The sequence below is a fragment of the Aquila chrysaetos genome, chromosome 9 (assembly GCF_900496995.4).
Source record: "Aquila chrysaetos chrysaetos chromosome 9, bAquChr1.4, whole genome shotgun sequence".
Lineage (NCBI taxonomy): Eukaryota > Metazoa > Chordata > Aves > Accipitriformes > Accipitridae > Aquila > Aquila chrysaetos.
The window spans coordinates 23956548-23980508 of record NC_044012.1 but is presented as its reverse complement, the minus strand read 5'-3'; the positions used below and the strand labels follow the sequence as shown (position 1 = coordinate 23980508).

The window sequence follows — 23961 nt, the reverse complement described above, 5'->3', positions numbered from 1 at the left end:
GCACATAGAGAAACATTAAACCCTTGATTGGCAGCTTGCTTAAAATAAAACCATGATAGCTGCTTTTTCTTTTCTTTCTCTGCTCAAACCACAGGTTTCTGCATTTTTCATCATGACGAACAGAGCTTTCTTCATCATTGTCAGTGTTCAGTGTTGTAAGCTAAATCCTCTTTCATCTTTATCTCTCATGGCTTCTGCAGTGAGGATGCTGTGATGATGCTGAGGGAGATGCAGCAATTAACTCTACTCCAGGATTTAGCTCTGCCCTCAGTCGAGCTAGAGATGCTGCGGAAAGGTTGCCAGAGATGCAGATACAAGCCTGCATCCAGGTTTTTGCTGCATCCCTGCTGCTGAGAAAGATATAGATCACACCCAGAATTATTGCCCGTCCCTGTGGAAGAAGGGGATGCCTAGAGATGTTGATTTGCAAGGGAGATTGATCTGGGCATAGGGTTTTCACGCTGCCTCAGCGCCATGCTGTGAGAGTGGGGTGTTGAGACCCCTCCAGTGATGCAGGAGGTGCGGGATTTTTCAGTTCTGGTGCTGATACTGCACTCATGGTGAGGTCTCTGTGGCGCAATGGACGAGCGCGCTGGACTTCTAATCCAGAGGTTCCGGGTTCGAGTCCCGGCAGAGATGATCTCCAGGCGGGTGTCTCTTTTTTTTTAATGCATGTTCCTTTATAGGTCCCAATCAGTTACATTTATAACACCCCTGAGGGTTCAGATGGGAAGATAATGACTTTTCATGACACCCTCTCTACAGCACATAACAGTCGTGTGCTTCCCTTCTAAGGCACCTCTCTTTCATCATATTCCCCTTTCCTCATTCCTTTTGGTATCTCCTGAATAGCTAGGTGTTTTAACCCCACTTGTTCCCCCAATACTGCTCATGGGTCCCATCTTTGATACCTTCTTAAGAAAAGTACTGTACTTCGCAATAGAAATCAGGTGGTTAGGCAGTAGTTTAGAGTCTTCTGTTGATATTTCCTGTGATAAATGTGGTCATTTTTTTTCAAATATGTGGCAAAAAAAGTAGGTGTATATTCTGAATTTTCACCTTACAGAAATTCTTTGCAAATGCTCTTATTTTTCCATGTTTTTGCTTAGAAGATGCATGTTTGCTGGCAACCCCCTCCACATCCCCTTGGGGATTCATCTTCCTAAGTAGCAAATTGACTCTTCTTTTTCTTTCACAGATGTTCTAAATTATTAGTATGTAACTTCCTATGTGATCTCATTGCTATCAGTAGTGAGAAAGGAAAGAGGGGAGCTGCAGGTGAGCGCAGCTGTGATTGGTAGGTGAACTGGGTTCAGTGGGGGCTGCTGGATGGCTTTTCCAAGCTTCTGCAGGTGTTAGTTATGGTGGAGAAGTGCTGAAGGTTGGAGGAAGGGTCCTCCACCTGGACGCTTCATGTACTCTTCAGAGAGAAGTTCCTCTACGGCTTGCTGGAGATGTCTGATATCTAGTCAGCTCTGGAGAGCCAGGCATGCTGCTTGGACCGGTGAAGCTTGTGAATAAACATAGGTGTCCTTGGATCAGCCAGGTCCATTCAGCTCTGGGTCATCGTAGGAACTGCTGATCTGTTTCCTCTGAGCTTCTAGTGTTGCTCTGCACTAGAGAAGCAGAGAGCACTAGAGACCCCACCAGAAGGGGACTTCTTTCCTCAGTTGCCACCTCAGTCATCTGGATACCATTTGCCGTTGGTGGGGGTGGTGGGGCAAGGTCCTTCTGAAGGATAGTTCATAGAATCCCTTTCAGATATCCCCATTAGGATGAGAAAAATAATGTCTTAGGAACACTTTCTTCCCTTCCTGGCCTATGGTTAGGTGAATCTCTCCCACATCTGGAATATGTCAAGGGATGAAACCTAAAACAGGGCTGACCTAGGTAGCAGCATCTGCCTGGTTGCCTCCTTCAAATCCAAGATAGGGGGAAGCTTGACCCCATTACTGGGCCATGTGACCCCACAATTCCACTTCTTCCCAGCTGCATGACCTTCAGTGGCCACCAGCTGTTCTCTTGGCCCTTGTCTATTGAGGAGTGGGTTTCTTTGGGTTTTGAGGTGCAGTGCAAAAAAATAATTTGGCCAAGTTGACACATCTTTCTTCCTTGGTGTCTCCTCATCAGCTCCTGCCTTCAGTTGTCATGTTTGTCAGGGACTGCCTGTGCTCACACATATCTCCACAGGGACTCAGGTCTCCATCTATGTCTCTGCACTCCCAGCCTCTTGTATACTGCCCTGGAGAGAAGATTACCTTCAATGCTCGAGCCTCATCCCAGGAGCAGGACATGTCATGATTTCAATTTGGCAGGAGCAGAGAAATATGTTCTTATTTGGGTAACCCAACACTCCTGAACCTTTCAGAGTACAAGCGTGCTGCACTGCACACTTGCCAACACAGGATACGCTCCCACTGACAGGATTTCTAGCCTCTTGTAGAAAACCAGTCCATCTCTATCACCGTAGCTGGTGAGCTTGGCTTGTTGTTTCCTTTTCTTCTTGTGGTGTCTGTGCAAATGCTGGAGTTCAGCCTGTTTGGAAGACCAGACCCTGGTGGTGCTAGAAGTTCTACATCTGTGTTCATCATGATATAGGTGTCATGTCCATGACATCCATGGGGGGTCCTGAAAGGCCAGAAGGAGGTTGTTCTGAGAAAGTATGTGGACAGTGAGCATGGGTGCACACACACAAGGTAAAATTTGGTGGGAATGAGGGGAGAAAGGACAGATTCTGCAGAGATCACTTATACCCTTCCACAAATGGAGAATGAAATACGTGCATTTTCTTTTTAGGACGGAGGCAGCAATATGACTGTGATTCTAGTTTAGCTGCTGTACCACTAGGAAGGTTTGGGTTTCCTCTCCCCTGAATAGGAATACATAAAAGCTTGGGAGCGGGCTCCTTGGTATTACCAGACATGGTTTCCTCCTGCTTCTGTGTCTCCTTCTCCTCACACCTTCTGCGTCACAGCCCTCATGCTGAACCTCCTGATTCAGGTACCCCAGGGCATTCCATGTTTGGGCAGGTGAACAGGTGAGTCTTGTGACCCCCTAAAATCAGGCGTGCAGAGTTAGTAGTTGCTTATGTAGGATGAGCTTTGTTGATCATCTCACCTGTCTGAGAAGGACCCAAAGCTTTCTTACCTAAAGCTCATGAGAGTGCATAGCTCAAGTTACCCACTGTGAATCCCCATCATGGAAAAGGAAAACCTGGTGTGGGGGAAAGGGCTGTGCTAGTGAGATGCCATGTGACCATGCCCTTCATGCAGCCTCAGATCACCCATATTAATTCCTCATTAATAAGAACACCTGAAAACAGTCCCTTCTGGTGGCATGTCCTGATCTCTCTTGGCTGCATTTTTGGTCTCCCTTGGTTTCTTTTTCAGAAGTTCCTGCAGCTCCTTTTTGTCTTTTCCAAAATTTCCTTCAGTTCCATACTTCTTCCCAAACCTTCAGCTCTCCACTTAATCTCTCCAGGGAGAAGGTTGCCCTCATGTGCTCTGCTCATGAGATGAAGAAGCGTGAGGATTCCTGTTCTCCCTGGAAGAAGAAAAGAAGTTCTCGTTTGGGGATATCTGCAGAAAAAGCAAAGAACCAACCATGCATAGGAGGGTGAGGAAGAATGAGGAATGTTCATAACATCTGTGCAAGCAGTGAATTGAATTATTGCCATTTCCTGTAGGACACAAATACTAAAATTAACCTGGGTACAACCTATTGTGTTTATGTTGCAGAATCTTCCTAGTAAGGGTACTCTTTTTGGTGGATTTTGTTAGATGGCTATGCATGGACAATGTGTGCAAACATACACCTAACTTAAAAAGCAGTTTATCTGCTGCTAATTGTAACACATTTCCCATCTTCGGCAGAATCAGAAAGACTTTGCTTTCTGCCCCTGGAATATTCTGAATTCCATCCAAAGAGGACATTTGGGATCCCCTTGGAAGCAATACTGAAGAGGGGGCTTGCATGAAATCTTCTATTTAGTCCTCCAGACCCATCTCAGTCGGCATCATGAGTTCATGCTCCCAGGAATGCATCCCCATCTGGAGGGGCAAGGAATCCCTGAGCTTCATCGCTGAGACCCCCAAAGCCTTCCCTGTGAAACTGAATTTCTCCGAAGATGGAAAGTTTCTCAACCCTGAGGGACTGGGATCTTGCTGAACTGATACCCTGTGGACAGTGACTTTGGCTGGAGGTGTAACTTCCTTCCCTGTCGACATAAGGAAGTTATTTGTTGAAGTCTAAGAGCCTGGAAGGCACAAAGGACCCTTGTGGACTTTGGCAAAGCTGAGAAAAAGCCCTGGGAAGGTCTGGAAGGCGGCAGGGCCCCTTGTGGGCTTCAGCAAAGCCTGGTAAAAGCCCTGAGGCCCTCTGGAAGGCAGCAGGGCCCCTTGTAAGTTTCGGAAAAACGCAGCAAAAGCCCCAGGGTACTCTGGAGAGAAGCGGGGCACCTTGCAGGCTTTGGCAAAGGCCAGCAAAAGCCCTGGGGCACTCTGGAGAGGAGGAGGGCCCTTTGTGTGCTTCTGCAAAGCCCAGCAAAGTCCCTGGGGCCCTCTGGAAGTCAGCAGGGCCCCTTGTGGGCTTCGGAAAAGGCCGGCAAAAGCCCTGTGAATCTCTGGAAGGCAGCAAGGGCCGCTTCTGGACTTTGGTGAATCCTGGATAAAGCTGCGGCGCGCTGTGGAAACAGTAGAGCCCATGGCGGGCTTCGGCAAAACCTAGCAAGAGCCCTGGTCACTGTAGAAGGCAGCAGGATGCCTTGCAGGCTTTGGCACAGTCCAGCTAAAGCCCTGGGGCACTCAGGAAGGCAGAATAGCCCCTTGTGGGCTTTGGCAAAGAGCAGATAAAGCCCCAGGGCACTATGGAAGTCAGCAGGGCCCCTTGCAGGCATTGGCAAAGCCTGGCAAAAGCCCTGGGGCACTCAGGGAGAAGTGGGGCAACTTGCGGACTTTGGAAATGCCCAGAAAAGCCCTGGGGCACTCTGGTAGGCAGCAGGGCCCCTTGTGGACTTTGGCAAAGCCCAGCAAAAGCCCTGGGGCAATTGAGAAGGCAGCAGGGCCCGTTGTGGGCTTCAGCAAAGCCTGGTAAAAGCCCTGGGGCCATCAGGAAGGCAGCAGGGCCCCATGTGGGCTTTGGTAAAGAACAGCAAAAGCCCTGGGATAACCAGAAGGCAGCAGGGCCCCTTGTGGGCTTTGGAAAAGCCTGGCACAAGACCTGGGGCAGTCTGGAAGGCAGCAGGGCCCATTGTAGACTTTGGCAAATGCTGGGAAAAGAGCCGGGGCCTTCTGGAAGGCAGGAGGGCCCCTTTTGGGTTTCAGCAAGGTGCAGCAAAAGACCTGGGGCACTCTGGAAGTCTAAGATGGCTAAGAAAGCGCATAGCCCCAGTGATGGTGGGGCTCTAAAAGGGCTGCCAAGGGAAGGTGAGGGCCAGCAACAGCTTTCAGTCCTGGCATCTTCTGTGTGGGAACAGTTGCTGGACATTTTCAATTTTGGAGCTGGTCTCTGGTGAGAGCGGGAAAGAGGGTGGGAACTGTTTACATGGCTAAGAAAGCACATGGCCCCAGTGTTGGTGGATCCACTAAATGGCTACCAAGGGAAGGTGAGGGTCAGTAACAGCTTTCAGTCCTGGCTCCTTCCTTGTGGGAGCAGTCACTGGACATTTTCAATTTTGGAGCCTGGCTCTGGCTAGAGTGAGAGAGAGTGTGGAAACTGTTACATGGCTGAGAAAGTGCATGGCGCCAGTGTTGGTGGAGCCGCTAAATGGCTGCCAAGGGAAGGTGAGGGCCAGCGACAGCTTTCAGTCCTGGCACATTCTGTGTGGGAGCAGTTGCTGGACATTTTCAAATAATGCTTTTATCACTCCCCAAACAAACCACAGCCAAATGAACAAACCAGCCAGCTTACAGGAGAATTTAATGGAAAATTTTGCTATGAGACTTTCGATACCTCTATGTGCCTGGTCTGGCTGTTGGTCTTTACCATCCATGAGTCAGTATAAAGATAAAGTATTGGCCATTTTTCTTGTTCAGCAGTGTCTAAAGCCACCCGGATGACTTTCAGCTCTGCAAACTGACTCAATTCACCTCCTTCAGCAGTATCTGCAACTTGTCGTATAGGAGACTCTACTGCAGCCTTCCACCTCTGTTGTTCTCCCACAATGTGACAAGACCCATCAGTAAACAGGGCATATTGCCTCTCATTTTCTGACAGTTTATTATACAATGGGGCCTCTTCAGCATGCGTCACCTCCTCATCTGGTGATATTCCAAAATCTGGCCAGTCCGTGATCACTTCTAAAATTCGTGGGTGACTGGGATTTCCTATACGAGCTTGTGTGATCAGTGCGACCCACTTACTCCACGTGGCATCGATTACATGATGTGTAGAGGAGACCCTCCATTTGAAGAGCTAGCCCAGCACCAGCAGTCAGGGTGCTAAGAGGAGCTGTGTTTCAGTACCAACTACTTCTGAGGCAGCTCAAACTCCGTCACATGCTGCCAATATCTCTTTTTCAGTTGGAGTATAGTGAGCCTCAGATCCTTGATATCCTAGGGGGCCAGCCTTGGCTCTCCCCTGGTGCTTTCTGCCAGAGACTCCAGGTAGGGCCATTCTCCCTGGCTGCAGTATAGAGCACATTTTTAACATCTTCTTGTGCCCGGGCTGGCCCAAGGGCTACTGCATGAACAGTCTCTCCTGTTTAATTTTTTCAAAGGCTTGTTGTTGCTCAGGGCCCCATTTAAAATCGTTCTTCCGGGTCACTTGATAGAGAGGGCTTACAATCAGACTGTAATTTGGAATATGCATTCTCCAAAAACCAAAACACCTAAGAAGGCCTGTGTTTCCTTTTTATTAGTTGGTGAAGACGTAGCTGCTGTTTTGTTGGTCATGTCCATTGGGATCTGATGATGTCCATCTTGCCATTTTATTCCTAAAATCTGGATCTCCTGTGCAGGTCCCTTGACCTTACTTTCTTTTATGGCAAAACCGGCTTTCAGAAGCATTTGGATTATTTTCTTCCTTTTCTCAAAGACTTCTTCTGCCATGTTGCCCCATACGATGATGTCATCAATGTATTGCAGGTGTTCCGGAGCTTTACCCTTTTCCAGTGCAGTCTGGATTAGTCCATGGCAAATGGCGGGGCTGTGTTTCCACCCCTGGGGCAGTCAATTCCAGGACACCCCTCCAAGTAAAAGCAAATTGTGCGGGGCACTCTGCTGCCAGAAGGATTGAGAAAAACACATTAGTGACGTCAATTGTGGCGTACCAATTGTGGCTGCCTTTGACTCCAGTTTGTATTGAAGTTCTAGCATGTCCGGCATAGCAGCCATCAGTGGTGGCGTGACTTCATTCAGGCCATGATAGTCAACTGTTAGTCTCCACTCTTCATTAGACTTTTGCACTGGCCATATGGGACTATGAAAGGGTGAGCAAGTTTTGCTGATCTCTCCTTGGCTCTCCAGTTGACAAATCAACTTATGGATGGGCATCGGGGAGTCTCAGTTGGTGTGATATTGCCGCCGGTGCACCGTCGTGGTAGCAATTGGCACTTGTTGTTCTTCAACCCTCAGCAACCCCACAACTGAAGGGTCTTGAGAGAGACCAGGCAGGGTAGACAGCTGTTTAATTCCCTCCGTCTCCATGGCAGCTATACCAAACGCACACCAATACCTCTTTGGGTCCTTAAAATACCCTCTCCAGAGATAGTCTATGCCAAGGATGCATGGAGCTTCTGGACCAGTCACAATGGGGTGTTTCTGCCACTCATTCCCAGTTAGGCTTACTTCAGCCTCCAATATGGTTAACTGCTGGGATCCCCCTGTCACACCAGAAATGCAGATGGGTTCTGCCCCTTTATAACTTGATGGCATTAGAGTACACTGTGTGCCAGTGTCTACTAGTGCCTTTTACTCCTGTGGGTCTAACGTGCCAGGCCATTGAATCCACACAGTCCAATAGACCCAGTTGTCCCTTTCCTCCATCTGGCTGGAGTCAGGGCCCCTCTAATCTGGATCAGAATATCCATTACCCACTACTTGTAAAACTGACTTAGAAGTCCCTTTCAGAATATCAGAAGTAAGATCAGCCCTTCTACTCTGTTTGGAAACTGGAGCAGCATTTTTCCTGGAAGAATCCCATTTTGTGGTTGTTTTTCCTCACAACTCACGTACCTGTGCATCTAGGACCGAGGTAGGTTTTCCATCCCATTTCCTCATGTCCTCTCCATGGTCACGCAGGTAAAACCACAGGGTACCTGGTGGTATGTACCTTCTATATTCTCTCTCTTTGAGCAGAGGAACGCTCACTCCTAATAGCTGAGGTACTGATCCATACAGGTGGGGAGTACGACTTTTCGATCAGTTTGATCAGTTCTTTTGACTTTTTGGACAGTTTTTCCAGAACCAAGATGCAGGCCTGTAGGGAGGAAGAGAGATTTTCTTCTGCTGCCAGAGTTGGCAAGCCATTTCATCCACTGTCAGTGCCTTTTCATCTTGCCAGGTCAGTACTGCCAATGGGTTGGCATATGACGATGGTGTGCTCTGTACAAACTTCTGCCACGTGGAATGAATGCTTGTAACAAATTCATTTTAACACACTCTGGTCAGATCTGTTGTTATCTCAACCCTTCGAGCCCCACGTTGGGTGCCAAAAAGGACTGTTGTGGTTTAACTCCAGCCAGCAACTAAGCACCATGCAGCCGCTCACTCACTTTCCCCCCCCCCAATGGGATGGGGGAGAGAATTGGGGGGAAAAAAAGTAAAACTTGTGGGTTGAGATAAGAACAGTTTAATAGAACAGAGAGGAAGAAAATAATAATAATAATGACAATAATAATAATAATAAAAGGATTGGATTATACAAAACAAGTGATGCACAATGCAATTGCTCACCACTCACCAACCGATGCCCAGTTAGTTCCCGAGCAGCAATCCCCCCCTGCCAGGCCAACTCCCCCCAATTTATATACTAGGCATGACATCACATGGTATAGAAAATCCCTTTGGTCAGTCGGAGTCTGCTGTCCTGGCTGTGTACCCTCCCAACTTCTTGTGCATCCCCAGCCTTCTTGCTGGCTGGGCATGAGAAGCTGAAAAATCCTCAACTTGTTGCTAAGTAGTGTTTATACTAACTGAAAACATCAAGTGTGTTATCAACATTATTCTCATACTAAATCCAAAACATAACACTATACCAGCTACTAGAAAGAAAATTAACTCTATCCCAGCTGAAACCAGGATACCTGGGCTGCAGTGATCATGTGCTGGTGGGGTTCGCAGCCCTGAGGGATATGGGGCAGGTGAAGAGTAAAGTCAGGACCCTGAATTTTAGGAAAGCAAAATTCTAGCTGTTCAAGGAGTTACTCAATAGGACCCTCTAGGAATCTGCCCTCAGGGATGAGGGAGCAGAACAGAGCTGGCAGATCTTTAAGGATGCTTTCTATAGAGTGTAAGAGCTTTCAATCCCCAGTTGTAAGAAATCAGGAAAGGAAGGCAAGAGACTGCATGGATGAATCGAGACCTGCTGGTCAAACTAAGGGGCAAGAAAGAAATGCACAGGCAGTGGAAGCAGGGACAGGTATCCTGGGAAGAGTATAGGAATGCTGCCCAGTTGCGTAGGGATGGGGTCAGAAAGGCCAAGGCATGGCTGGAGCTGAACTTGGCAAGGGATGCAAAGAATAATAAGGGCTTCTATAGATATGTCATCCAGAAAAGGAAGGTCAAAGAAAGTGTACCCCTCAATGAACATGACTGGCAAACTGGTAACAATGGACAAGGAGAAGGCTGATGTACTCAACAACTCTTTTGCCTCAATCTTCAGTGGCAACCTCTCTTCCCACACCTTTTGAGTGGATGGACTGAAAGACAGGGACTGGGGGAGCAAAGTCCTTCCCACTGCAAGAGAAGACCAGGTTTGTGACCACCTGAGGAACCTGAACATACGTAAGTATATGGGACCTGACGAGATGCATCCTAGAGTCCTGAGGGAATCAGCTGATGTAGTTGCCAAGCCACTCTCCATAACATTTGAAAAGTCATGGCAGTCAGGTGAAGTCTCTGGTGACTGGAAAAAGGGAAACATTACACCCATTTTTAAAAAGGGTAGAAAGGAGGACCCTGGGAACTACTGACCTGTCAGCCTCACCTCTGTGCCTGGGAAGATCATGGAACAGATCCTGCTGGAAGCTATGCTAAGGCATATGGAGAACAGGGAGGTGATTTGAGACAGCCAGCATGGCTTCACCAAGGGCAAGTCCTGCCTGACCAACCTAGTGGCCTTCTATGATGGAGTGACTACATCAGTGGACAAGAGGAGTGCTACGGATGCCATCTCTTTGGACTTCTGTAAGGCCTTTCACGTGACCCCTGCAACATCCTTCTCTCTAAATTGGAGAGATATGGATTTGATGGATGGGCTGTTCAGTGGATAAGGAATTGGCTGGATGGTCGCATCCAGAGGGTAGTGGTCAACAGCTCAATATCCATATGGAGGTTGGTGACAAGTGGTGTCCCTCAGGGGTCCGTATTGGGACCAGTACTGTTTAATATCTTCATCAATGATATAGACATTGGGATCGAGTACACCCTCAGCAAGTTTGCAGATGACACCAAGCTGAGTGGTGTGGTTGACATGCCCGAGGGACCGAATGCCATTCAGAGGGACCTGGACAAAATTGAGATGTGGGCCCATGTGAACTTCATGAGGTTCAACAAGGCCAAGTGCAAGGTCCTGCACCTGGGTTGGGGCAACCCCCAGTATCAATACAGACTGGGGGAGGAAGGGATTGAGAGCAGCCCTTCAGAGAAGGACTTGGGGGTACTGGTGGATGAAAAGCTGGATGTGAGCCGGCAATGGGCACTTGCAGTCCAGAAAGCCAACCGCATCCTGGGCTGCATCAAAAGAAGCGTGGCCAGCAGGTCAAGGGAGGTGATTCTGTCCCTCTACTCCTCTCTTGTGAGACCCTGCCTGGAGTACTGTGTCCAGCTCTGGCATCCTCAGTACAGGAATGACATGGACCTGTTGGAGTGGGTCCAGAGGAAGGCCACAAAAATGATCAGAGGGATGGAACACCTCTCCTACAAGGAAAGGCTGAGTGAGTTGGGGTAGTTCAGCCTGGAGAAGAGAAGGTTCTGGGGAGACCTTATTGTGGCCTTTCAGTACTTAAAGGGGGCTTAAAAGAAAGATGGGGACAGACTTTTTAGTAGGGCTTGTTGTGATAGGACAAGGGGTAATGGTTTTAAACTAAAGAAGGGTAGATTCAGACTACATATAAGGAATTTTTTTACAATGAGGGTGGTGAAACATGAACAGGTTGCTCAGAGAGGTTGTAGATGCTCCATCCCTGCAAACATTCAAGGTCAGGTTGGATGGGGCTCTGAGCAACCTGATCTAGTTGAAGATGTCCTGGCTCATTGCAGGGTGGTTGGACGAGATGACCTTTAAAGGTCCCTTCCAACCCAAACTATTCTATGATTCTATGATCAATGTTTTTTCTTTCTCCATTTCTCTGTCCTGATATTTCTCTCTCTCTTTTTTTCTGCAATCCTTCTGGCTTGTTCCCAATCTCTTTTTCTTTCTCTCCTTCCTTCTTTATCCCTCTCATTCAGATTCTCTCTCGATCTGTCTGTTCTGGTCCCCACTCATCATTTTCTCTCTCTCCCTCTGTCCTGCTCCCTGACCCTGTTTTTCTTCCATTACGTCCCTGCAGGACTTCTCATCCCTTTTTTATTGATTTCTCCATCTCACTGTTCTTTTCCCTGTACCTTTCTTCCTCTGCTCCTCAGTCCTTTTCCCTCATTTTATTTTTCTCTTTCTGTTCCTCTGTCTTGCTACCCATCCCTGTATTGTCATTCTCTGTATCTGCTGCTCCAGTAACAACTGCCAGGTTGTCCAAGGAAAGGGTGAGCGTACAGGCACCAAGCCCCATAGCAGACTCACTCCTGGGACTTGCATGCATTAAAAAATAAACACTTGCTGTCTCCTTTGCGCTCATGGCTCTGTTTGTAGCCCTTCATACTTGGTGAGTGGCTGTCAGAGAATCCAGGGGAGCAGGTTACATAGTGGGTGTAAGGGGCCATGGCTGTAGCTGTGGGCTGGGGCTGGAGGAGCCTCAGGTGGGGCTGGTGAGGCTGATGGTGATGGCCCCTCTGTATAAAAGGGCTGCAGCCCCAGGGGATGGTGCTGCTGAGGCGTGTCTGCCTGAGAGTGCCAAGGAGGTGCGAGGATGTTTCCAACTGACCGGTTGTGCTGGTTTTGGCTGAGATAGAGTTAATTTTCTTCATAGTAGCTAGTATGGGGCTATGTTTTGGATTTGTGCTGAAAACAGTGTTGATAATGCCGAGATGTTTTCATTACTACTGAGCAGTGCTTACACAGAGTCAAGGCCTTTTCTTCTCACCCCACCCCACCAGTGAGGAGGCTGGGGGTGCACAAGAAGTTGGGAGGGGACACAGCTGGGACAGCTGACCCCAACTGACCAAAGGGATTTTGCAGACCATATGACATCATGCTCAGCATATAAACGTGGGGGAATAAGAAGGAATGGTGGGGACGTTCGGAATGATGGTGTTTGTCTTCCCAAGTAGCCATTATGCATGATGGAGCCCTGCTTCCTGGAGATGGCTGAACACCTGCCTGCTGATGGGAAGTGGTGAATTAATTCCTTGTTTTGCTTTGCTTGTGTGCGTGGCTTTTGCTTTACCTATTAAACTGTCTTTATGCCAACCCATGAGTTTTCTCACTTTTACTCTTCTGATTCTCTTCTCCATCTCACTGGGAGGGCAGTGAGCAAGCAGCTGTGTGGTGCTACTTTGCTAGCTGGGGTTAAACCACGACACTAGTGCAACAGGTTGATGGTCAGTTGGAGTGGGGCCCCATCAGGGCAGCTCCGAGGGATTTTCTGAGACCTGGTGGAGAGGAAGCAGGAAGAGGGGCAGGAGATGGCTGCTCCCGTCCCTCTGGGTACCTGGAGGCCTTCCCGCCCCCTGGAAAAGGCACTGGGTGCATCCCCAACTCAAAAAAACTCTTCCAGCCCTGCTCACCCCATGCTGCTGTCCCCAACTCCAGCATCTCCCCTGAAGCCTGTCCCATAGCCACTGACTGCCCCCAAATCCTGCCCTCATGGCAGCAAGCTGGCCCTTTGTCCTGGTTTTGGCTGGAATAAAGTTAATTTTCTTCCTAAGTAGCTGGTATAGTGCTGTGTTTTGGATTTAGGATGAGAATAATTTGATAACACACTGATGTTTTAGTTGTTGCTAAGCAGTGTTTATACCAAGTCAAAGACTTTTCAGCTTCTCATACTGCCCTGCCAGCGGAGGTTGGGAGTACACAAGAAACTGGGAGGGGACACAGCAACGACAGCTGACCCAAACAAGCCAAAGGGGTATTTCATACCATATTATGTCATGCCCCAGTATATAAACTGGGGGCAGTGGGCCAGGGGGCACTGCGGCTCAGGGATCGGCTGGGCATCGGTCAGCAGGTGGTGAGCAATTGTATTGTGCATCTCTTGTTTTGTATATTCTAGTAGTAGTAGTAGTTTCCCTTCCTTTTCTGTCCTATTAAACTGTCTTTATCTCAACCCACGAGTTTTACTTTTTTTTCCCCCTCCAATTCTCTCCCCCATCCCACTGTGGTAGGGCGGGGCAGTGAATGAGTGGCTGCATTGTGCTTAGTTGCCAGCTGGGGTTAAACCATGACACCCTTGAATAAGCTTTATTCTCCATAAATGCAGGTGCCGTTAGCATCAGTTCGAGGAAAGAGCAGCATCTCCATGTCGTGGTTTAACCCCACCCAGCAACTAAGCACCACGCAGCCACTCACTCACTCCCCCCCCACCCAGTGGGATGGGGGAGAAAATCGGGAAAAGAAGCAAATCCACGGGTTGAGATAAGAACAGTTTAATAGAACAGAAAAGAAGAAACGAATAATGATAATGATAACACTAATAAAATGACAACAGCAATAATGAAAGGATTGGAATGTACAAATGATACACAGTGTAATTGCTCACCACCCACCGACCGGCACCCAGCTAGTCCCCGAGCGGCGATTCCCCGCCCCCACTTCCCAGTTCCTATACTGGATGGGACGTCACATGGTATGGAATACCCTGTTGGCCAGTTTGGGTCAGGTGCCCTGGCTGTGTCCTGTGCCAACTTCTTGTGCCCCTCCAGCTTTCTCGCTGGCTGGGCATGAGAAGCTGAAAAATCCTTGACATTAGTCTAAACACTACTAGCAGCAACTGAAAACATCGGTGTTACCAACATTCTTCACATACTGAACTCAAAACATAGCACTGTACCAGCTACTAGGAAGACAGTTAACTCTATTCCAGCTGAAACTAGGACACTCCAGAAGCTCCTGCAGCAGGAGGGGTTCTTGCCTGAGGAAAGCTATAGTAGTCACTGTGGGTAACAGTTGCTTGCTCTTTCTCTCTCCCAGAGGCAGCACTGTTACCGAAAAGCTCGGAATGAAGAACTTATCAACACCAATTTAGTGTAGATAAGCAGACACTTCTTTATTGACGGCCGGGTGCGCGGGCGAGTCCTCTCACAAACCACGCACACCTGTCACCAAAACAATACACATTATATTAAGACTTATTGATGCATATTCATTAGATTTCCAAGAAAAGTTACACATATTCATTAGACTTCTGGGAAATCATTAGCATATGTAAATGTCCTTTACGCAGGCGCAGTGAAGGTCTCTGGTGGTCCTCAGGAGTCCTCGGGTGGTCTTTCATAGTCTTCCTCACTCATCTGCTTCTTGACCTCTCAGGTGTCTCCAAGCAGCAAACTGGTGTCCATAACGGTTTCCTTAGTTTTCAAAACAAACACTACAAGACTACCAATCTTTGTCAAAACTTCTGTGGTTAAATGATTTTGAACAATACTTATGGTTACACATTATACATTTTCTAAGCTCCTAAGTTCCTAAGGCTACATTTCAAACTTAACACTCCCATACTTACGCTTCACAATTTTCTACTTTTTAATCAAACCAAACTCTTTTATAATCAGATTTTAATTTCTTTATCTTGTTATCTAAGTTCTAAATGTTCCTACTAGATGATTTTAGCCAATTTCTCTGGTCTTGGTACGGGGCTATACAGGAGATTTCACAACAGACACTGGTTGGTGGTTAAATGTATAAAATACAACATATATATGATTTTGCTAAAATATTAAAATTAAATATAATTAATTCTAACTAATAATAAATCAATGACAAATCAGTAACAGCACTGAGGACTCAGTTGTCAGTTCCTCTCTGCAGATGTTGTTGACTGCATCTGGCTCAGGTTTGTGTGCGTTGCCTTTGGCTTCATTCTCCTAGCGGCACAGGCAAAAAGGGACAGCTGAAGACTTACTGGCTGTGGACAGGAGCTGCCACAGCTGAAGCTGGAGAGGCCAGAAAAAGGTAAAGCAGCTGAAGAATAAAATAAAAGAGATCCAGCTGGCAGCTGCCTCCAGCTGCAGACAGGAGACAGCTTGCCTCTCCAGGTGAGGAAGGATCCATCTTAGCATAGTCCTCAGCAGATCCTATCACCGGTGTGCAGGGCAGGGTCTGTATGTGTAACCAAAAGCACAGTACAGCCATGTAGTGTGTGCACGCATGAGGTTGTGTATCTAGGAAGCCTCATGTTGTAAGAGCTGTAAGACGCCAATCTATTCTCTTAGGTGGATCACAGTCAAGTTACTGGAGCTACAGAAGAGGAAGGGAGGGAGAGAGAAACACAGAGAAAGATGCACCCAAACTTTCAAATTCTCCCAGCAGCTCTGAGAGTGGGAGCTGCAGTAAGTCCTGGACCCTGGGGGCCGTGTCACCCTTCTTCGGCATCCCTGTCCCCTCCCTTCTCTTTCTCTTACTGCTGTCATTTTTTTAGCTTCCCTGTACCTCTCCCTCTCTCATTCTCCAATTCCCCCTCTTTCTTTGTCGTTCTACCTCTGCATGTTCTTTTTCTCTCTGCGCTTGTGTCCTGTTCCCTGCCCCTCTTTTTTTCATCCTCTGTCTCTGTCCTGCAGGCCATCACTACTTTTGTCTTTCTCAATCTATCTGTCTGTCTTCCTATCCCAATTGTTTTAATTTCTCCCCATCTGCTCTTTAGTCCTTCACCCCACCGCAGTTCTCTGTCTGGCACTGTGTCTCTATTTTTAAATTGCTCTTCCTCTGCCCTGTATTCTGGTATACTTTTTCTTTCTTAGATTCACTCGTTCCAGGTCCCTGTCCCTATGTTTTAATTTCTTCCCTCTCTGTCCCATAGCCCATTTTTGTCTTTATTGCTCGCTCTCTTTCTGGCTGCCTGTCCCTATTCTTTATTTCTCCTCTCTCTTCCCTTTAGATCATTGATGTTTTTGGTATTTCTCAGTCGCTCTCTGTCCACTGCACCATCCCCTTTTTTAATTCCTCCCTCTCTGCCCTGTGGCCCATCACTAATCTTTGTTTTTGTCCATCTCAGTCTGGTACCCTCTCCCTTTTTATTAGTGCCTCCTCTCTGTCCTGTAGCCCATCACTATTCCCCCTCCCCCCCCCTTTCTGTGTCTCCCTGTCCCTATTTTTCAATCCTTCCTCTCTGCCCTGTAGCCAATTGCTGTTGTGGGTTTACGTGGCAAGGTTTTGTTAGGTGGGGCAAGGGGGTGCACGACCTGCAGGGGTGGGTTTTGTGAGAAGGCACCTGGCATTGCCCCCATGTTGGGCACAGCTAGTTCTAGCTCCAAGATGGATCTGCTGCTGGTCAAAGCTGAGCCAACCAGCAACGCTGGTAGCACCTCTGTGATATTTAAGGAGGGCTAAAAAATGCTGCGCAGAAGCTGTGATGCAGAAAATGGGAGTGTGAAACAGCCCTGCAGGCACCAAGATCAGTGAAGAAGCAGAGGGAGGAGGTGATCCAGGTGCCAGAGCAGGGCTTGCCCTGCAGCCTGTGGTGAAGACAGACGATGGTGATGCATGTTGTCCCCGTGCAGCCCACGGGGACCCAGCAGAGGTCCACGGTGGAGCAGATATCCACCTGCAGCCCGGGGAGGACCCCATGCCAGAGCAGGTGGATGCATGCTGCTTTGGGTTTGTGTGGTGGAGTTTTTGGTAGCAGGGGAGGGGCTGCAGGGGTGGCTCCTGTGAGAAGCTGCTAGAAGCTTCCCCGGCTCCAAGCCAGACCCACCTCTGGCCCAGGCCGAGCCCATCAGCGATGGTGGTGCTCTGGGAGAACATATTTAACAGGGGGAACTTGCAGTGAGTGAGGGGATTGGAATGTGAGAGAAACCCCTGTGCATATACCGAGGTCAGTGAAGAAGGAGGGGAGGAGGTGCGCCAGAGGAGGGGATGCCCCTGCAGCCCGTGGTGAGACGGCAGGCTGTCGTCCCCCCCCCCAGCCCATGGAGGTGAATGGTGGAGCAGATGCCCACCTGCAGCCCGTGGAGGACCCCACGCCGGAGCAGGTGGGTGCCCCCCAAGATGGCCATGACTCCATGGGAAAGCCCGCGCTGGAGTAGTCTGTGCCTGAAGATCAGCCCACAGAAAGGACCTACGCCAGGGAAGTTTGTGAAGAACTGCAGCCCGTGGGAAGGACTCACATTGGAGAAGTTTGTGAAGGACTATCTCCCGTGGGAGGGACCCCACACTGGAGCAGGGGAAAAGTGAGGAGTCCTCCCCCTGAGGAGGAAGGAGCAGCAGAGACGTGTGACAAACTGACCCCAACCCCCATTCCCCATCCCCCTGCACTGGCAGGGGAGGAGGTAGAGAGAACTGGGAGTGGAGCTAAGCTGGGAAGGAGGGAGGGGTGGGGGGAAGGCGTTCTAAGGTTTGGTTTGACTTCCTAATATCCTTGTTTTGATTTGATTTGTAGTCAATTAAATTGATTTTGTTTCTTCCCCAAGTTGAGCCTGTCTTTTGCCCATGACCATAAGTGGTGAGTGATCCCTCCCAGTCCTTGTCTCGACCCACGAGCTTTTCTTTATAATTTCTCCTCATCCCACCAGGACTGGAGGGGAGGAATGAGCGAGCAGCTGTGTGGTGCTTTGTTACTGGCTAGGCTTAAACCACTGCACACCCGAAGGAGGCTGTGATACTGTGAAGAGGAGCCCATGCTGGAGCAGGTTTTCTGGCAGGACCTGTGGCCCTGTGGGAGGCACCCCACACTGGAACAGAAGAAGAGTGTGAAAGAGGAAGGAGTGGCAGAGACAATTTGTGATTGACTGCAACCCCCACTCCCTTTCCCCCTGCGCTGCTTGGGGGGAGGAGGTAGAAAAGTCAGGGGTGAAGATGAACCCAGGAAAAAAGAGAGGGATAGGGGAAGGTGTTTTTTAGATTTGTTCTTATTATCCTACTCTGATTTTGATTGACAATAAACTAAATTAGTTTCCACAAGTCGAGTCTGTTTTACCTGTGACAGTATCTGGTGAGTGATCTCTTTGTCCTTATCTCGACCCACAAGCTTTTCTGTTGTATTTTCTACGCCCCTGCCTTGTTGAGGAGGGGGAGCAATAGAGTGGCTTGGTGGGTACCTGGCAGCCAGTCAAGGTCAGTCCACCACCATTTCCTTCTATCGGGCTCCCTGTCCCTATTTTTTAATTCTTGCCTATGTTTCTTGTACCCCATTGCTTTAGAAACTTCCTTTCTACCTCTCCACCCCTATTTTGTAAATTCTTGCATGTTTCTTAAACCCAGTTGTTCTTTTTAAATTGTCTTGCTATCTTTCCCTCTCTCTGTCTCCCTGACCTAATTTTAATTTCTTGCCTGTGTTTCTTGTACCCTGTTGCTTTTCACATTTCCTTCCTGCGTCTCCCTCTATGCAGCTCTGTGTACCTGTTTTTTAATTCTTGTCTATGATCCTTGTCTCCTGTTGCTTTCAAAATTTTCTTTCTATGTCTCCCTTTCTTCATCTCCCTGGCTCTAGTTCTTAATTCTTTCCTCTCTGTCTTGTACCCTGTCACTTCTTACATTTTCTTTCTATATCTCCCTCTTTCTATCTCCCTGTCCCTATTTGTTAGTTCTTGCCTATGTTTCTTGTACCCTGTCAGTTTTCGAAATTTTCTTTCTACATCTACCTCTACCCAGCTCCCTGTTTCTATTTATTTCTTGCTGGTTCTTCTCCCCATCACTTCAGAATTTTTCTGTCCCTTGTCTCTATCTTGTTGTCCTGCCAGTCCCTCCCCCCTGCCCTGCTTCCTGTCTCTTATTTATTCCTCTCTGTCTCTGTTTTTTGCTCAATCTCTCCTCTCTCTGCACCCCTGTCCTGCTCCTCATCCCTCCGTTGTTCGCAGCATCCTGTCACACCTCTATGTCCCTCTGTCCTTCCTCCTGCTTTTCTGTTCCCCTTTATCGTCCTGTCCTGCTGCCTTTGGGCACTGAGCCTTGTAGCCAACTCACTGCCAGGATTTCTTACGTGCATTAATAAACTTTTCCTGCCTCCTCTGTGCCCCTGGGTGTGTTTGCAGCTCTCGGGTGCAGAGCTTGTGGCTGCGGACAGGTGCCGGAGAGGGCGTGATGTGCTGTGGGGCTTTGGCAATGGCCCCCTGCTCCTGATGGACTCCAGCTGGGGCTGGAGCTGGGGCAGCCCCAGGTGTGGCCAGTGAGGCTGAGGATGGGGCTGGCCCTGCTGTGTGAAGGGGCTCCAGCTGTAAAGGGGGCTGCCTGGGCAAGCCTGCCTGAGGGAGCTGATGGAGGGCAACTGGCTGAGGAGGGAGTCCAAGGGGGTCTTGTAGGCAGGTGCCTCCAGCAAGGAATGGCCAGTCCCTGTGGTGAGGAAGGATCCCTCTGAGCTGTTTCAGGCCTCCATTGGCTACACACGTGAGCCTTGTGGATCAGGAGCTTTGAGGCGTCCGCTGTGTGCTGCTGAGTGGGCAAGGATCAGCCAGCACTACAGAAGAAGGGGCAGAGGCGGAGGGAGAAGTGTCGGAGTGCTGAAGGTCTCCTGCTGGCACCAGGAGCTGTGGTGAGTCGCACGTCCTCTCCTCTATGTCCTGGCCCAACTCTGCCACCCTTTTTTAGATGTCTGCCTGCATCCCTTCCTCCGTCTCCCACTCTGCCTGCCCACCTACATGTATGGCTCCTTGAAACTTGTTATTCTTCTGCCAACTCTGCCCAGTACCCCTTTGCCTTTTAAATATTTAATATGTCTCTCTCTAACCAGCTCCCTCTCCTTGTTTTTTATTTTTTCTGTGCTGCCTTGTACACCATTACTTTTTAAAGTTAATTTCTCTGTCTTCCCCTATCTGTCTCCCTGACCCTATTTTTTAATTCCTCCCTCTCTGTCCTGTACCCAGTTGCTTGGGTCTGGCTGGGCATCAGTCGGTTGGTGGTGAGCAATTGTTTCCATTTGCATCGCTTGTTTTTTTTGGGTTTTATTTCCCTGTCCCCCCCCTTACTCTTACAACTCTTTTTTATACTGCTTTTATATCAACCCATGAGTTTCTTTCTCACATTTACCCTTCCAATTCTCCCCCCATCCTGCTGTGGGGGAGTGAGTGAGCAGCTGTATGGTGCTTAGTTGCTAGCCGGGGTTAAACCGTAGCACTACATCTACTTTTACGAAGCTGCCTATTGCTATTTTTTTATTTCCTGCCTGTCACGTACCCTGTTGCTTTTAAAATTTTCTTTCTATGACTACTTTCATCCAGTTAACTGTCTTTATTTTTTAATTTTTTCCTCTCTGTCCTGTGCCCTGTCACTTTTAAATTTCCTTTCTATTTCTTAGTTTTAGTTTGCTGTTGCTATTTTTAACATTTTTCCTGCTGCAGCAAGGGGAGTGAACAAGTGGCTGTGTGCTTAGTTGCCAGTTGGGGTTAAACTGCAACACTCAACATTTTTCAAATTTACTTTCTATGCCTACTTTAACCTACTTACTGTCTTTATTTTTAAATTTTGTCCTCTGTCCTGTACCATCTGGCTTTTAAAATTTTCTTTCTACATCTCTGTTTATTTGTTCGCTGTCCCTATTTTTTAATTCTTTCCTGTATGTCCTGTTACTGGTTGCTTTTTATATTTTCTTTCTATGTCTTGTTTTAGCCAGTTGTCTGTCTTTATTTTTTAATTATGTCCTGTCTGTCCTGTACCATGTTACTTTGAAAATTTTCTGTCTTCTTTTATGAAGCTGCCTATTGCTATTTTTTTAATTCTTTCCTGTCGTGTTCCCCACTGCTTTTCAAATTTTCTTTATATTTCTACGTTAACCAATTCACTGTCATTATTTTTTATTTCTTTCCTGTCTGTCCTGCACCTCATCGCTTTTTAAATTTTCTTTCTATGTCTGCTTTTGTACAGTTCATTGTCTATATTTTAAGTTTTTTTGTCTCTGTCCTGCACCGCGTTGCTTTTAAAATTTTCTTTCTATATCTCTGTTTATCTAATTTTCTCTCCCTAGTTTCTAATTTTTTCGTCTCTGCCTTATACGCCATAATTTTTAAAATTTTCCCTCTATGTCTACTTTTATCAAGCTGCGTATCACAGCTTTTTGATTCTTTCCTGGCTGTCATGTACTGTGTCGCTTTTTACATTTTCTTTCTATGTCTCTATTATTCACCCTACCCTTATTTTAATTTTTTTTTTCCTAGCCTTTCTTTAATGCCATCACTGTTAAAATTTTCTTTCTGTCAGCTTTTATCCAGTTTACTGTTTTTTAATTTTTCCTCTCTGTCTTGCACCCCATCACTTTTAAACTTCTCTGCTATTTCTCAGTTTTAGTTTGCTGTCACTATTTTTTAATGCTTTCTTGTCTGTCCTGTACCCCATTGCTTTAAAAACTTTGTTTCTATGTCTTTTCTTTAGTTTCTGTAGTTCTCTGTCCCTATTTTTCATTTTTTTCTCTTTCCTTTTTTTCCTTATTCCCATCACTTTTAAAAATTGTCTTTCTATCCCCGTTTATCCAGTTCTGTGTCCCTATTTTTTAATTCTTTCCTGTCCTGTACCCCATCACTTTAAAAATTTTCCTTCTATGTCTACTTTTATGAAGCTGCATATCGCTGTTTCTTAATTCTTTCCTGTCTGGCCTATACCAGTCACTTTAAAAATTTACTTTCTATGTGTCTCTCTCTTTTTCACCCTATTGATATACTCCATTACTTTTAAAATTTTCTTTCTATGTCTCTGTTTAGTACGTTGGCTCTATTTTTTAAATTCTTTTGTCTCTGTCGTGTAGCCCGTTGCTTTTTAGATTTACTTTATACGTATCTCTATCTTTCACCCTAGCCCTAGTTTGTAATTTTTTCTTGCCTTTCTTTAACGGCGTCACTGTTAAACTTTTTTGCATGTCAACTTTTATTCTGTTGCTGTCCCTATTTTTTTAATGTTTTCCTGTCTTCTGCCCTGTCACTTTTAAAATATTCTGTCTACTTTTATCTAGTTCACTGTCTCTGTTTTTTAATTTTTTCCTCTCTGTCCTGTACCACATAGCTTTTTAAATTTCCTTTCTATTTCTCGGTTTTAGTTTGCTATCTTTATTTTTTAATTCTTTCCTGTCTGTCCTGTACTCTATCACTTTTTACAGTTTCTTTCTATGTCTACTTTAACCTATTCACTTTCTTTAAGTTTTTCCTGTCGTGTATCCTCATTTTAGTTTGCCTTGGGTATTTCTTAATTTTTTCTGCATTTCCTTAATCCCCATTGCTTTTAAGATTTTCTGCCTACTTTTATTCCATTCACTGTCTTTATTTTTTAATTATTTCTTGTCTTTCCTTAGTGCCCTCGCTTTTAAAATTTTCTGTGTCTGTGTTGTAGTTTGCTGACACTATTTTTTAATTCTTTCCACTCTTAATCCCTTGGCTTTTAATTTTTTCTACTTTTAACTCATTCACTGTCTTTATTTTAAATTTTTTTCCCTTGGTTTTCCTTAGTGCCATTGCCTTTAAAATTTGTTTTCTACTTCTCCTTTTTAGTTCAATGTTGCTGTTATTTAATTTTTCCCCTTATTCCCTAATGCCTATTACTTTTTACATGTTCTTGCTATGCCTACTTTTATTCCCTTTGCTGTCTTTTCTTTTAATTATTTCTTGTCTTTCCCTAGTGCCATTGCTTTTTAAATTTTCTTTCTATGTCTCCGTTTTAGTTTGCTGTCCCTATTTTTAATTTTTTTCCCTTTATTTCTCTAATCCCATTGCTTTATAAATTTTCTACTTTTATCCTGTTCACTGTGGGTTTTTTAATTCTTGTCTTTCCTTAATGCCATTGCTTTTTAAATTTTCTTTCTCCGTCCCTTTTAGTTTGCTGTCCCTTTTTCATTTTTTCCTTTATTTCCATAATCCCCCTTGCTTTAACTGTCGTTTCTATGCCTACTTTTATTCTTTGCTGTCTTTTTAACATTTTCTTGTCTTTCCTTACTTTTAAAATTTTCTTTCTACATCTATTTTAGTTCAGCATCACTATTTCTTAATTTTTTCCTCATGTCCTTAATCCCCATTGTTTTTAAACTTTTCTGTCTATGTTTATCCTGTTCACTGTTTTCAATTTTTTAATTATTTCTTGTCTTTCCTTAATCCCTGTCTCTCTTAAAATCTTTTTTCTTTCTATATTTATCCTGTTTGCTGTTTTTTCTTCATTATTTCTTGTCTTTCCTTAGTTCCCTTGCCTTTAAAGTTTTCGTTCTATGCCTCTGTTTTCATTTGCTATCAGTATTGTTTAATTCCTTCCTCTCTTAATGCCTTGGCTTTAAAAGTGTTGCTTCTATGTATACTCTTATCTAGTTTGCTGTCCCTATTTTTAGTTCTTTCCTGTCTGTTCTGTACCTCATTGCTTTTAAAATTTTCCTTCTATGCCTACTTTTGTCAAGCTGCCTATCCCTATTTTTTAATTGTTTCCTGCCTGTCATGTAGCCCATAGCTTTAAAAATGTACTTTGTATGTCTCCGTTTTAGCTTGTTGTCCCTATTTTTAATTTTTTTCTCTACTTCTCCTACTCCTTGTTTCTTTTAAAATGTTCTATGTCTACTTCTATCCTGTTCAATGTCTTTACTTTTGAATTATTTCTTGT

The 23961-nt window shown here is 46.3% G+C and overlaps 1 long non-coding RNA gene and 1 other non-coding gene across 2 annotated transcripts; both read left to right on the top strand.

Moving 5' to 3' along the window:
• Positions 1-565: 565 nt before the first annotated feature.
• TRNAR-UCU lies at positions 566-639 on the top strand. Its single transcript has one exon. It is a non-coding gene; the product is annotated as a tRNA-Arg (tRNA).
• A 12909-nt stretch (positions 640-13548) lies between these two features.
• On the top strand, positions 13549-16932 carry LOC115345997. Its single transcript, XR_003924986.1, has 3 exons — positions 13549-13773; positions 14356-14452; positions 15246-16932. It is a non-coding gene; the product is annotated as an uncharacterized LOC115345997 (long non-coding RNA).
• The last annotated feature ends 7029 nt before the right edge of the window (positions 16933-23961 follow it).